The sequence below is a fragment of the Salvelinus alpinus genome, chromosome 33 (genome assembly GCF_045679555.1).
Source record: "Salvelinus alpinus chromosome 33, SLU_Salpinus.1, whole genome shotgun sequence".
Taxonomy (NCBI): Eukaryota; Metazoa; Chordata; class Actinopteri; order Salmoniformes; family Salmonidae; genus Salvelinus; species Salvelinus alpinus.
Window position 1 is genome coordinate 2,587,516 of NC_092118.1, and position 15,264 is coordinate 2,602,779.

Here is a 15,264-nt window from a genome sequence, read left to right on the forward strand (position 1 = left end):
AAGAAATACTGTACAGTGTATGCTTCATCCGACATTTTGCATTTGCATGAGGTTTGGAGTTAAACATGTAAAACTTTAGAGTACAAGTTGGGGGGATTTTTTTTCACACCTAGCCCGAGCTATCCTTTTGTAAAGGTTGAAGAGTCTATGCACCTCTGTAGTGGGTTATAATAATCCATGCCTTCTAGGAATGTTTAAAAGTCCAAAAGTTTGTTAGAATTTTGACTGTCAAAAGTATTAAAATCAACCAATGTCAGCCTTTAAATACTTTATTATCCTAATGTTTAAAGTATGTGTGAGCGACGCAGAGAATGCATTTATGTTTTTAATATTGGCCATCAACCAAAAACACAGCATCTACGTCGTAGAAATTTTAAAAAGTTAAAACGTTTTTTTTATTTATTTTTTACATTTTTTTATTTAATGCAACCGCTGTGTTAGATTTTGTTAAATAACTTTACCACAACATACAGCTTGCGTTATTGCGAGACAGCGCTCACCAAAACGGCGGAGAATAGGACTCAACATTTTACACAGAAATACGAAATAACATCATAAATGTTTTCTTACTTTTGCTGAGCTTCCATCAGAATGTTGTACAAGGAGTCCTTGGTCCAGAATAAATCGTTGTTTGGTTTTTGAATGTCAATTTCTTCTGTCGAATTCGCGGCACAATGCTAGCCAAGGTTGCTAACATTCCCATCCTCTCTTGACACAAAGAACGGAAATCTCCCAAAGTCCCGATAAACGTTGAATAATCTGATAAAACTCGGTTGAAAAAACCTACTTTATGATGTTATTATCACATGTATCAAATAAAATCGGAGCAGGAGATATTCGCCGTGTATACCGAACGCTTTTCAGAAGACAGTGTCGAGCTCCGCCGCGCGCCTTAGAAGACAAAGAAAAATTCCGGTCCTGTCATTCCAAAAGCTCTCATTCGACCTCAGATCAAGCTAGACACCCCATTCCACCTTCCACTGCCTGTTGACATCTAGTGGAAGGCGTATGAAGTGCATGCATATCAATAAATTAAAGCCAGTTGAATAGGCAGGCCCTGAAACAGAGCCTCGTTTTCAGATTTTTCACTTCCTGTATGGAAGTTTGCTGCAAAATTAGTTCTGTTTTACTCACAGATATAATTCAAACAGTTTTAGAAACTTCTGAGTGTTTTCTATCCAATAGTAATAATAATATGCATATTGTATGATCTAGAAAAGAGTACGAGGCCGTTTCATTTGGGCACGATTTTTTCCAAAGTGAAAACAGCGCCCCCGTATTGACAATAAGTTTTAATCCCACCAAAGTGTCCGATTTCAAATATGCTTTTCAGTGAAAACACTACAAACGATTATGTTAGGTCACACCAAACCACAATAAACACAGCCATTTTTCCAGCGAAAGATAGCAGTCACAAAAAGCAGAAATATAGCTAAAATTAATCACTAACCTTTGATGATCTTCATCAGATGACACTCATAGGACTTCATGTTACACAATACATGCATGTGTTGTTTGATTAAGTTCATATTTATATAAAAACATCTGAGTTTACATGGCGCGTTACATTCACTAGTTCCAAAAACATCCAGTGATAGTGCATAGCCACATCGTTTCAACAGAAATACTCATCATAAATGTAGATGATAATACAAGTTATACACATGGAATTATAGATATACCTCTCCTTAATGCAACCGCTGTGTCAGATTTCAAAAAAACTTTACGGAAAAAGCAAACCATGCAATAATCTTAGACGGAGCTCAGAACAAGAGTCAAATTAGCCGCCATGTTGGAGTCAACAGAAACCAGAAATGACATGATAAATATTCCCTTACCTTTGATGATCTTCATCACAATGCACTCCCAGGAATCCCAGGTCCACAATAAATGCTTGATTTGTTCGATAATGTCCATTATTTATGTCCGTTATTTCAATTAGCTACTTTGGTTAGTTTGGTAAACAAAACAAACAAGTCACAAAGCGCGTTCACTAAAACGTGATGAAATGTCCAAAGGTTCCGTAACAGTCAGTAGAAACATGTCAAACGATGTATTGAATCAATCTTTAGAATGTTGTTAACATACATCTTGAATATCGTTCCAACCGGAGAATTACATTGACTTCAGTTGAGCGATGGAACGGAGCTGCCTCTCACGTAAACGCGTGTGGTCAAAGCGTGGTCACCTCACGACAGTGGTTACTCATTCCGACCCATAACAACAGAGTCATCAGACAAAGTTCTATTGACTGTTGACATCTAGTGGAAGCCGTAGGAAGTGAAAACTCATCCATATCTCACTGTAATTTCAATGGGAGCTTGGTTGAAATTCTACCAGCCTCAGAAAAAATCCAAACAGGAAGTGTAACTTCTCAGGTTTTTGCCTGCCATATGAGTTCTGTTATACTCACAGACATAATTCAAACCGTTTTAGAAACTTCAGAGTGTTTTCTATCCAATACTAATAATAATATGCATATATTAGCAACTATGACTGAGGAGCAGTCTGTTTACTCTGGGCACCTCTGTGCACCTTTCATCCAAACTACTCAATACTGCCCCTGCAGCCATAAGAAGTTAATAATAAACAGTTAATTATTCGATAAATAACATGTCATTACATTAACAATAGCAACATCACGACATCAGTATGAATCAGAGGAGCAGATCCGAAGCAAGGGGTAGTTTTCACAGTGCAGAAATTGCTCAATGGAGAGGGTAAAGTAGGAGTTATCCAAGGGTTTAGCTAATTTATTTACAACAGAAAATAGCATTCTGGTGTTCCCCTAACCATTTGCAATGAGATTGGTAAAATATAACTTGTGTGCAGTGCCTCTTTGTATGCAGTGTGATAATATGACAGGGCTTAGGCATGCACAGTTAGGTTTGTTTTCATTCATCTTCTTTCCAGTTTATGCTCAGCAGCTTTCACAGAATGTTGATCCCTGTTAAACCAAGATACAGAGCGTTTGAAAGAGACTTCCCAAGTTTTTAATTGGGCAATGTTGACAGTGCCTGGTTATATTGTTGAACTGCCATTTCAAATGAGGTTGACGATGAAGGGATTAATTAATGCTTCTGCAAATGAGATGTTTTTTTGTTTTTTTCAGATTGGCATTGGGATGGAGGCAGTCATGAGAAGGGTCCTGTGGTCAGATAAGCCCAATTCGACTGAGGTCAGCTCACTGATGTCCACTCCATTTTTGTATTATTTTATTTTTTTCACCTTTATTTAACCAGGTAGGCTAGTTGAGAACAAGTTCTCATTTACATCTGCTACCTGGTCAAGATAAAGCAAAGCAGTTAGACACATTCAACAACACAGAGTTACACATGGAATTAACAAACATACAGTCAATAATACAGTACAAAAAGTCTATATACAGTGTGTGCAAATGAGGTAAGATAAGGGAAGTAAGGCAATAAATAGGCCACGGTGGCAAAATAAGTACAATACACCAATTAAACACTGGAGTGATAATATGCAGAAGATGAATGTGCAAGTAGAGATACTGGGGTGCAAATGAGCATGATAAATAAATAAATACAGTATGGGGATGAGGTAGTTGGATGGGCTATTTAGAGATGGGCTATGTACAGGTGCAGTGATCTGTGAGCTGCTTTGACAGCTGGTGCTTAATAACTTCTTGTCAATACGGGGGCGATGTTTTCACTTTGGAAAAAATCGTGCCCAAATGAAACGGCCTCGTACTCTGTTCTAGATCATACAATATGCATATTATTATTACTATTGGATAGAAAACACTCTCAAGTTTCTAAAACTGTTTGAATTATATCTGTGAGTAAAACAGAACTCATTTGGCAGCAAACTTCCACACAGGAAGTGAAAAATCTGAAAACGAGGCTCTGTTTCAGGGCCTGCCTATTCAACTGGCTTTTATTTATCGATATGAATAAATAACGATATTTATATTCACTTCATACGCCTTCCACTAGGTGTCAACAGGCAGTGGAAGGTGGAATGGGGTGTCTAGCTTGATCTGAGGCTGAACAGGAGCTTTTGGAGTGACAGGTCCGGTAAATCTTTGTCTTCGACGGCGAGCGAGGGACCTCGACATTGTCTTCTGAAAAGCGTTCGGTATACACGGCGAATATCTCCGGCTCTGATTTTATTTGATACATATGATAATAACATCATAAAGTAGGTTTTTTCAACCGAGTTTTATCAGTTTATTCAACGTTTATTGGGACTTTTGGAGTTTTCCGTTCTTTGCGCCAAGAGAGGATGGGAATGTTAGCAACCTTGGCTAGCTTCTAGTTGCACACAATCCCGGATCCGGGAGCACCCCCATCAGTAAAAAAGCTGACTAGCATAGCCTAGCATAGCGTCACAAGTAAATACTAGCATCTACATATCATTAAATCACAAGTCCAAGACACCAGATGAAAGATACACATCTTGTGAATCCATCCATCATTTCTGATTTTTAAAATGTTTTACAGGGAAGACACAATATGTAAATCTATTAGCTAACCACGATAGCAAAAGACACAACTTTTTTTTCCCACCATTCTTTTCCTGCATAGGTAGCTATCACAATTTCGACCAAATAAAGATATAAATAGCCACTAACCAAGAAACAACTTCATCAAATGACAGTCTGATAACATATTTATTGTATAGCATATGTTTTGTTAGAAAAATGTTTCATATTTCAGGTATAAATCACAGTTCTACATTGCAGCTGCAATCTGAAATAGTGCCGAAGCAGCCAGAATAATTACAGAGACCAACGTCAAATACCTAAATACTCATCATAAAACATTTCTGAAAAATACACAGCGTACAGCAAATGAAAGACCAACATCTTGTGAATCCAGCCAATATTTCAGATTTTTTAAGTGTTTTACAGCGAAAACACAATATAGCATTATATTAGCTTACCACAATAGCCAGAAACACAAGCCATTTACCAGCAGCAAATGTTAGCGATCCTAACAAACCAGCAAAAGATATATAATTTTTGACTAACCTTCATATACTTCATCAGATGACAGTCCTGTAACATCATATTACACAATGCATATAGGATTTGTTCGAAAATGTGCATATTTAACGGCACAAATCGTGGTTATACAATGTGAAATGTAGCCAAACTTGAAGCAATCTGTCCGGCGCCATCTTGGAGAGGCACCTGATCTAATCGATAACTAATTGTAAACTTGACTAAAAAATACAGGTTGGACAGCAAATGAAAGATACATTAGTTCTTAATGCAACCGCTGTGTTAGATTTTTAAAATTAACGTTACTCGACATACAGCGTGTGTTACAGCGAGACCATGCCGAAATTAATGGCGGACTAATAATTTTACATTTTTCCACAGAAATACGAATTAACATCATAAATAGCTCTTACTTTTTGATGAGCTTCCATCACAATCTTGGGCAAGTGGTCCTTTGTCCAGAACAATCGTCTTTTGGTTGAAAGATGTCCTCTACTCCTGTAGAATTAGCTGCTAACGCCAGCGATGTACCGGAGAGGTGCCCAACTCTCGATAACGCCTGACAAAGAAACTCCAGAAAATCGCAATAAACTGATATAAACTGCTATAAGTCGGTTTAAATTAACTACCTTATGAAGTTTTTAAGACAAAAAACAAATTAAATCAGAGCCGGAGATATAGAACTGCTAAACCGAAAGCGTTTCAGGACGCCATGCTTGGTGTCCCTCCTGCGTCAGGCCCCGCGTCGAAAAGGTCGGTCCTTCCGTTCCAAGAGGCTTTATACTCCCCCAGATGGTGCTATCCACTCCATTCAAAGTCTCACCGCTTACTGACATCTAGGGGAAGGCGTATGCAGTGCATGTAGCCCCATAGCTTACAAGGGAATTTATAAACTGACCCTGGAACAGAGACCTCGATTTCAGAAATCTCACTTCTTGACAGGAAGTGTGCTGCAGAATGAGTTCTGTTTCACTCAGAGAAATAATTCAAACGGTTTTAGAAACTAGAGTGTTTTCTATCCAATAGTAATAATAATATGCATATTGTACGAGCAAGAATTGAGTACGAGGCAGTTTAATTTGGGAACAAATTTTTTTCTAAGTGCAAATAGCACCCCCTATTGACAAAAGGCTAGCATTGTAGTGCGAATTCGACAGAAGAAATGGACATTCTAAAACCAAACAACGATTTATTCTGGAAACAGGACTCCTTGTACAACATTCTGATGGAAGCTCAGCAAAAGTAAGACAACATTTATGATGTTATTTCGTATTTCTGTGTAATATGTTGATTCTCCGCCGTGTTGGTGAGCACTGTCTCACAATAACCCAAGCTGTATGTTGTGGTAAAGTTATTTTTTTAAATCTAACACAGTGGTTGCATTAAAACTTCTTGTCAATAGGGGGGCGCTGTTTTCACTTTGGAAAAAATCGTGCCCAAATGAAACGGCCTCGTACTCTTTTCTAGATCATACAATATGCATATTATTATTACTATTGGATAGAAAACACAACAACACTATGGGAAAGTTATTTTTTTAAATCTAACACGGCGGTTGCATTAAGAACCAGTGTATCTTTCATTTGCCATACAACAAGTATTTGTATGTAAAGTTTATGATGAGTTCTTTGGTCAGATTAGGTGACTGTCCAAAATATCTCTGGAGATTCTGGTGAATCGATGCTACGTATTCACAATGTATAATCAGGATTTGTAGCTCTAAATATGCACATTTTCGAACAAAACATAAGTGTATTGTATAACCTGATGTTATAAGACTGTCATCTGATGAAGTTGTTCAAGGTTAGTGATTAATTTTATATATTTTGCTGGTTTTTGCGATAGCTACCTTTTGCGGTGAATAAATGCATTTGTGTGTTTGGCTATTGTGGTAAGCTAATATAATTCTATATTGTGTTTTCGCTGTAAAACACTGAAAAAATGCAAAATGTTTATCTTTCATTTGCTGTACACCATGTATGTTTCATAAATGTTTTATGATGAGTATTTATGTATTTCACGTTGCTCTCTGTAATTATTCTGGCTGCTTCGGTGCTATTTGTGATGGTAGCTGCAATGTAAAACTATGATTTATACCTCAAATATGCAAATTTTTCGAACAAAACATGAATGTATTGTATAACATGTTATAAGACTGTCATCTTACCATGAAATAGACTGACCAGGTGAATCCAGGTGAAAGCTATGATCCCTAATTGATGTCACTTGTTAAATCCACTGCAATCAGCATAGATGAAGGGGAGGAGTAAGGTTAAAAATTGATTTTTAAGCCTTAACCTGTCTTAACCTCCCCCCCCACCCCCACTGAAAAACCAGTGCCGCGAAATTCAAAAAAAATTTTTTTTTTAAATATTTAACTTTCACACATTAAAGTCCAATACAGCTAATGAAAGACACAGATCTTGTGAATCCAGTCAACATGTCCGATTTTTAAAATGTTTTACAGGGAAGACACAATATGTAAAGATGTACATCTATTACCTAAAAACACATTAGCATAATCCACCATCTTTTATTTGTCCACCAACACCAGTAGCTATCACCAATTCGGCTAAACTAAGATATTTATAGCCCCTAACCAAGAAAAAAACTCATCAGATGACAGTCTGATAACATATTTATGGTATGGGATAGGTTTTGTTAGAAAAAAGTGCATATTTCAGGTAGATGGCATAGGTTACAATTGCACCCACCGTCACAAATGGAATAGAAAAACTACTTAGAGCAACGTGTTTACCTACTTACTAATCATCAAACATTTCGTAAAAATACACAGCATACACGAATCGAAAGACACAGATCCTGTGAATACAGACAATATTTCAGATTTTCTAAGTGTCTTACAGCGAAAACACAATAAATCGTTATATTAGCATAGCACATAGCACATAGCAGCCCAGCATTGATTCTAGCCAAAGTGAGCGATAAAAGTAAACATCGCCAAAATATATTAATTTTTTCACTAACCTTCTCAGAATTCTTCAGATGACACTCCTGTAACATCATATTACACAATCCATATAGAGTTTGATCGAAAATGTTTATATTTAGCCACCAAAATCATGGTTAGACAATGTGAAATGTAGCTCAGCTGGTCAGAAAAAGTCTGTGCGCCACTTAGACAGTGATCTACTCTTATACATAAATACTCATAAACGTGACTAAAAAATATAGGGTGGACAGGGATTGATAGACAATTTAATTCTTAATACAATCGCGGAATTACATTTTTTAAATTATCCTTACTTTTCAATACAGCTTGCGCCAAGCGAAGCTACGTCAAAAAACATGGCGTCCTAAGCCACTAACATTTTTCGACAGAAACACGATTTATCATAATAAAAATGTCCTACTTTGAGCTGTTCTTCCATCAGTATCTTGGGCAAAGGATCCTTTCTTGGGTCCAATCGTCTTTTGGTGGAAAGCTGTCCTCTTGCCATGTGGAAATGCCAACTGCGTTCGGGATGAACTGGAAGCGTGCCCAGCAATTCACAGCGTTTCAGAAATAAATGTCCCAAAATCGCACTAAACGGATATAAATTGCTATAAAACGCTTTAAATTAACTACCTTATGATGTTTTTAACTCCCATAACGAGTAGAAACATGACCAGAGTAATATTACTCCCTCCACTAATGCTTGGAACAGGTGCGGGTCGGTGTCCTCTAGGCGCATGACGCAGCTCCAAAAGAGTGACTAGCCTCAGGGTTTTTTAATTTATAGTGCCTGTGAACGCGCAATCGACCCCATTCAAATCGTCATCACGTAAAGACATCCAGGGGAAGACGTAAGCAGTGTCCGTATAGTCATAGCAATAACAGTGCCCTTTTAACTGACTCCAGAACAGTGGCCAAAATTTCTCAAATCTGACTCCATGTCAGGGAAATTGCTGTAGAATGGGCTCTGTTCCACTTAGAGACAAAATTTCAACTCCTATAGAAACTATAGACTGTTTTCTATCCAATAATAATAATAATATGCATATTGTACGATCAAGAACTTTGTGGGAAGCCGTTTCAAAAAATTACACGATTAGCATAAATAGCCACAACAGCGCCCCCATCCTCAACATTAAGACATGGATTGTGAATGTGTGCCATTCAGAGGGTGAATGGGCAAGACAAAAGATCTAAGTGCCTTTGAACGGTGTGTGGTAGTAGGTGCCAGGCGCACCGGTTTGATTGCATCAGTAATGCCAATGCAACTGGGTTTTTTACGCTCAACAGTTTCCCGAATCAAGAATGGTCCACCACCCAAAGGATTTCCATTCTAATTAACACAACTGTGGGAAGCATTGGAGTCAACATGGGCCAACATCCCTCTGGAATGCTTTCGACACCTTGTAGAGTTCATGCCACGACGAATTGAGGCTTTTCTGAGGGCTAAAGGGATGCAACTCAAGATCAGGACGGTGTTCCTAATGTTTTGTACACTCAGTGCATATCACACTTGAACCTTAAAGATTGATTTGCTTCACTAATACTAAGCCTTAAACAGCTGTTTGCAATGGGGAAAAAAGCAGCAAACAGTTGTTAAAAAGCACGTGAAAGCCTTTACATTTTTTATGACAAGGCTTACAGTGTGTTATGTTTCCTATTTGGCATATTTTCAACTAACCCTTTTGGGTGATATTTAGTCAAGCGCTTATGATAGACAATTACAAGGGGGTCATACATGATGAAGTGCAAAAATGCATTATAATGTCAACATAATACATTATATACCTAATCATTTGCTTACTTTTGACATTATATTTTGAGACACAATAGTACAACACAATGCGATACCTATATAGGCACAAACTTGCATTTGTTACTGGCTTCATGAATGTTTCAAATTAAAGTTGATGAAGACTTAATGGGATCATGTGCCGGTGAACAGATGTGAGGCGGTAGACTCTGTCACGTTAGTGTGAACTGTCTTACATGCCATTTTGTTGTGGTCATATGGGACACTTAGATGAGTGATCAATCCCAAGGTGCAGTTTCACAGATACACCAGGGCCCACAGGGTAGACTCACATCTGGCCAGCTGTCAGCCCCATGGTGTGTGTTAGATGAATGCTGAAAAGATAACTTTGATAGGTGGATAATGTAGAGGCACTCCTTAACCGGTGAACACAGGAAGACCAAAAAACAATCTGTTGTGGGGGTGTCATTATGAACAGTGTCATGATCGTCTCTGCTGTTTACTGTAACGACATGAACAACAGGAAGAATGCTGAAGACATTCATAAGACATCCATTGCACGTTCATAACAAATCCTCAAAGAACTGCTAAAGACATTCATAAGTTATCCATAGGATGTGAACGTCATTTATAATAAGGGTTACATGGAGAAAATCTGACCTCTCTCAAATGAAAATGGTGGCCCTCCCTTCAGCAAAATATATATTTACCTAAACCCTCCCTGAACGCTTAAAAAAAAACAAGTGACCCTCCCCTATACCCAAAATAACAAAGAAAACAAAGTAGATAGCTGAAAACATGCCTATTGTTTAGCCTCACTTCTTGGACAGAACAGAGCCTTAGATATGCTGTTTTAGAAAATGTTCTTCATCCTGTAAGCATTACATGGCAATGCAGGAATTGTGATAAAGCACAGGGCAGCTGGGCCAGAAGGTTGTGGGTTCACAGACCACCGTGGACAAGAGTAGGGGTGGAAAGATCTCCTTCATAGTAAAAGCATTGCATGAATATATCATTGTACTTGCAGGTCCGATAAAAAATCCCCTTTTATAAACACTTCATGCAATTCTACATTAGCAGAATCATTTTTAATACAACACAAATTACTGAAATTACAGGCTAAGAATGGATAGAGTGTATGTCACGATCGTCTTCTTGAGAGAGATTGGACCAAGGCGCAGCGTGTGCAAAATACATCTTCTTTTATTAAAGAAGAGAGAAAAACCAAGAAACGAACAACTATACACAAACTAACAAAATAACAAACTGACGACCGTGAAGCTATACATATAAATAGTGCTGACACAAACACTACACATAGACAATTACCCACAACCAGCTAAAGCCTATGGTTGCCTTAAATATGGCTCCCAATCAGAGACAACAATAACCAGCTGTCTCTAATTGAGAACCAATTCAGGCAACCATAGACTTTCCTAGACACCTACACTGAACACTAAACCATCTACTCTACTTAACCCCCTAAACCATACAACACCCTAGACAATACAAAAACACATACTACACCATGTCACACCCTGACCTAACTAAAATAATAATGAAAACAAAGATAACTAAGGCCAGGGTGTGACAGTGTAACGGATTTCCTCTTCCTCTGAAGAGGAGTAGCAAGGATCGGACCAATGTGCAGCGTGATAAGTGTCCATAATTAGATATTTAATAAATCAACAGAACACTTAACAAAAGTACAAACAAACAACCGAAACAGTCCCATATGGTGCAAACACAGACACAGGAAACAACCACCCACAAAACACAATAGAAAACAGGCTACCGAAATATGGCTCCCAATCAGAGACAACGACTGACACCTGCCTCTGATTGAGAACCATACTAGGCCAAACACATAGAAATATAACACCAGAACAAAACATAGAAAAACAACATAGAATGCCCACCCCAACTCACGCCCTGACCAACTAAAATAAAGACATAAAAAAGGAACTAAGGTCAGAACGTGACATAGAGAGATAGTCCTAGGTGTTCATCTTATCATATTTCTCCAATGACAAATCAGTGTGTCTTGTTAGCAACAAAACTGTCCCTGTTTGCTGTCCCTGTTTTCTTTCATTAGGAATCTGAGCATGGTACTTTCAAAAGTTAGACCTACCTTTCCACCCCAGACAGAGTAGGCCTAACGATGCACAAAAATGTAAGCTTTAACTGCTGGCTACTCTTTTTTCGTGGCAAGTCTGGGTTTAAACATATTGTATTGTAAAGAAAGTGAATAGCTTAATCAATTGATAGGGACAGAATTCGATTATTTCCCAAGCAAAGTACATTTTTTGTCTCCTTGGCTATAGAAGGTTGTACCTCAGCCTCAATGTCAAAGAAACTAAACAATGATATCCCCATATGCATCGAAGTCACATCTTTCCCGTGTATTTAAGAGCTTGTTTCTACACTCTTAGAAAAACAGGTGCTATCTAGCACCTAAAAGGGTTCTTCGGCTGTTCCTATAGGAGAACCCTTTGAGGAACTCTTTTTGGTTACACGTAGAACCGTTTTAGTTCCAGGTAGATGTAACGCAAAAGGGTTCTACCTGGAACCAAAACGATTCTATCTGGAGCTAAAAAGGGTTCCCCTATGGGGACAGCTGAAGAACCCTTTTGGAAACCTTTTTTCTAAGAGTGTAGCATAAAGCATCACGGACCAAAGCGCTGTTATAGACCACTTCTTATAATCGGATCTGTTCTTTTCAAAATCTTCAGCTAACAATGCCAGTGCTTTTTGTAATTTTCTTTAATTAAAGGTAGGCTATGGCATACCCTCTTAAACTTCTTGACGCACGGATCCCTTTAGCGGGATCATTTTCATCAACAACCGCTAAATTGCAGAGCGCCAAATTAAAAATAAATTGCTAAAAATATTTATATTCATGAAATCACAAGTGCATTATAGCAAAACACAGCTTAGCTTGTTGTTAATCCACCTGTCATGTCAGATTTTGAAAATATGCTTTACAGCGAAAGCAATCCAAGCGTTTGTGTGAGTTTATCGATCACTAGACAAAACATTAAGAACACCTAGCAGCAGTGTAGATTGGTCACGAAAGCCAAAAGAGCAATAAAATTAATCGCTTACTTTTGATGATCTTCGAATGTTTGCACTCACGAGACTCCCAGTTACTTAATAAATGTTCCTTTTGTTCGATAAAGATTAATTTTATATTAAAAAAAATCCATTTGTTTGGCGCGTAATGTTCAGTATTCCACAGCCTTAGACAGGTCATCAAGGCTTGACGAAAATTCCAAAGAGTATCCGTAAAGTTCTTAGAAACATGTCAAACGTTTTTAATAACCAATCCTGACACTGACACGGATGTAGGCTTTTAAAGAGTGCATAGTGGGTGGAGGAATTGTCAGACAAATCTATTGATATAGCAGCCTATAGCCAAATTCCGTCTGTTAAACAGGTAGGCCTACCTCTTATTTCTTAAATAGGACGAAATAGGCTCCAACACAAAGCCCTTGTGTTGTTAGTAAAGTCTTATTAAAATGAAGACGGTTGAAAATAATGATACCTCCTCGAATTTGCCTACTTTCAGAATGATTGATTGTGCCACGGCTGCTGCTTCATTTTTCAGCCACGTAATGTAACTTACTTGAATCTGGCTTATTGTGAGGTCAATAACTGATAAATCCAACGTGGACAAGAAACATTGTTTTTATGAAAATCAATTATAGTAGTAGCAAGCTATCCTTCTCATGTTCACGCTTTCCTTCTCAAACTGACCAGTAAGAAAAACGAAGGAAATGTAGGTACTCACAACTGTAAATCACTCTGGATAAGATCGTCCGCTAAATGACTCGAATGTCAACAGAACATAAGCTATATGCTAGTCCATAAGCAAGATATATCATTTTTGGGAATATTCCTAATCAAAACATTTTTGGGGAAGAATTCTGAATCTCCTCCTGAACTGTCACTGTAAGCCTACACAGCACAGCATACACACACGTTGATTAGCAAGAGCAGAGCATAACATTTACACCATCCCAGAAGCGCAAAAGACTCAGGAAGGGAGTTCATTTTCTTAGAAATATAACTTTGCTCTGTGCTTCTCCGAGAACTTTGTAGCCTATAGTCTATGGATCATTTGATTGAGACCACATTCAATATATTTTTATTTCATCTTTATTTAATTAGGCAAGTCAGTTGAGAATAAATTCTTATTTAACAATGGCGGCCTACACCGGCGAAACCCTCCCCTAACCGGGACGAAGCTAGGCCAATTGTGCACCGCCCTATCACCATACAGCTCAGGATAAAACCAGGGTCTGTAGTGACGCCTCTAGCAACGAGATGCAGTGCCTTAGGCCGCTGCGCCACTCGGGTGCCTTTCATCTAAATAGTCTGTAGGCGCACTTGATATTGCGCGCCCAGCAGAGAATCAGAGGTGAGGGACGGCATCTGGCACACATCGATATATAGCCTAATAAGCAACTATTTCTAAAACACTGAGAAATATAGACATTTCTTCAATTACAAGTTGCATTACCCACCCCTGGACTAGATAAAACAAATACTAAACCCTCCCCTTTACTGAAATTGAAAAAGCATGACCATCCCCCATTTTCCCCCAGATACCCATTTTGTACATTTCGATCCATCCCATAGCCACCTGTGACTGACAAGTACTGAAATGACAAACAGAATATATGCTCAAGAACTTCTCAAGCTATTCATAGTACCTTCATAAGAAATCCTCACAGAACTGCTAAAGACATGCACAAGATATCCATTGCACTTTAATAACAGAACATTCATAAGCTATCCATCACATCTTTAAAGTAAAGGGAGGACTTTTGTCGCTTCCCAAAAGCAATTAGGCCCTGGGAGTACACAAATGCTCAACATCAAGGAAAGTTTGATCTAAACAGCATCGTCTAAACTTAAGCAATACCGAGAGAGGTTACCATAGGTAAAGAGTGACGTTACACATCGAAACCAGTTATTTTTGAAAAAAAAAACAAGTGCTTCTGATATCTTCCCGCTTGATCTCTGACTCAAGTATCTCCTCACCCCTGCCTGCTTGCTCATCGATGAGCAATGAACTCTCTAAACCTAATGTTTTTCCCATTAATAATGCTTTGGTAAGATTTTGTCACTTGCGTGGGGTAAATTTTATGCTTGTTAAAAATGCACAAGTGCCCGATGAAGCACTTTGTAATAACACCTAATCTTCTGGTCTGTCATATCTCTTTACCCCCTCTTATTGATGTTGTACGTGGGGGGGGGGGGGGGGGGGGTGCGCCGCACCATACCGTTACTCAAAGTTTGTTTATCGCTCCTCACACGTGCGCACACTTGTGTACGTCTGTCTGTTTGTGAGAAGACACAGTGTTCCAGTAGATCCAGTAAACCAACTAGCGCTTACTCCACCACACTAATGTATTTATGGCAGAGCCAAGATATAACGGAAGCAAACGTCTACCCCAAGGACTTCCTTTGTCATGGCACTCTCTGGGAAATGGTTCAACATTTCATCTCCAAGGAGCTATATAATCTCCCTGTAATTCTTTCTTGAGTCATGATAAAATACCTCTTATGGAGCTAAATCAT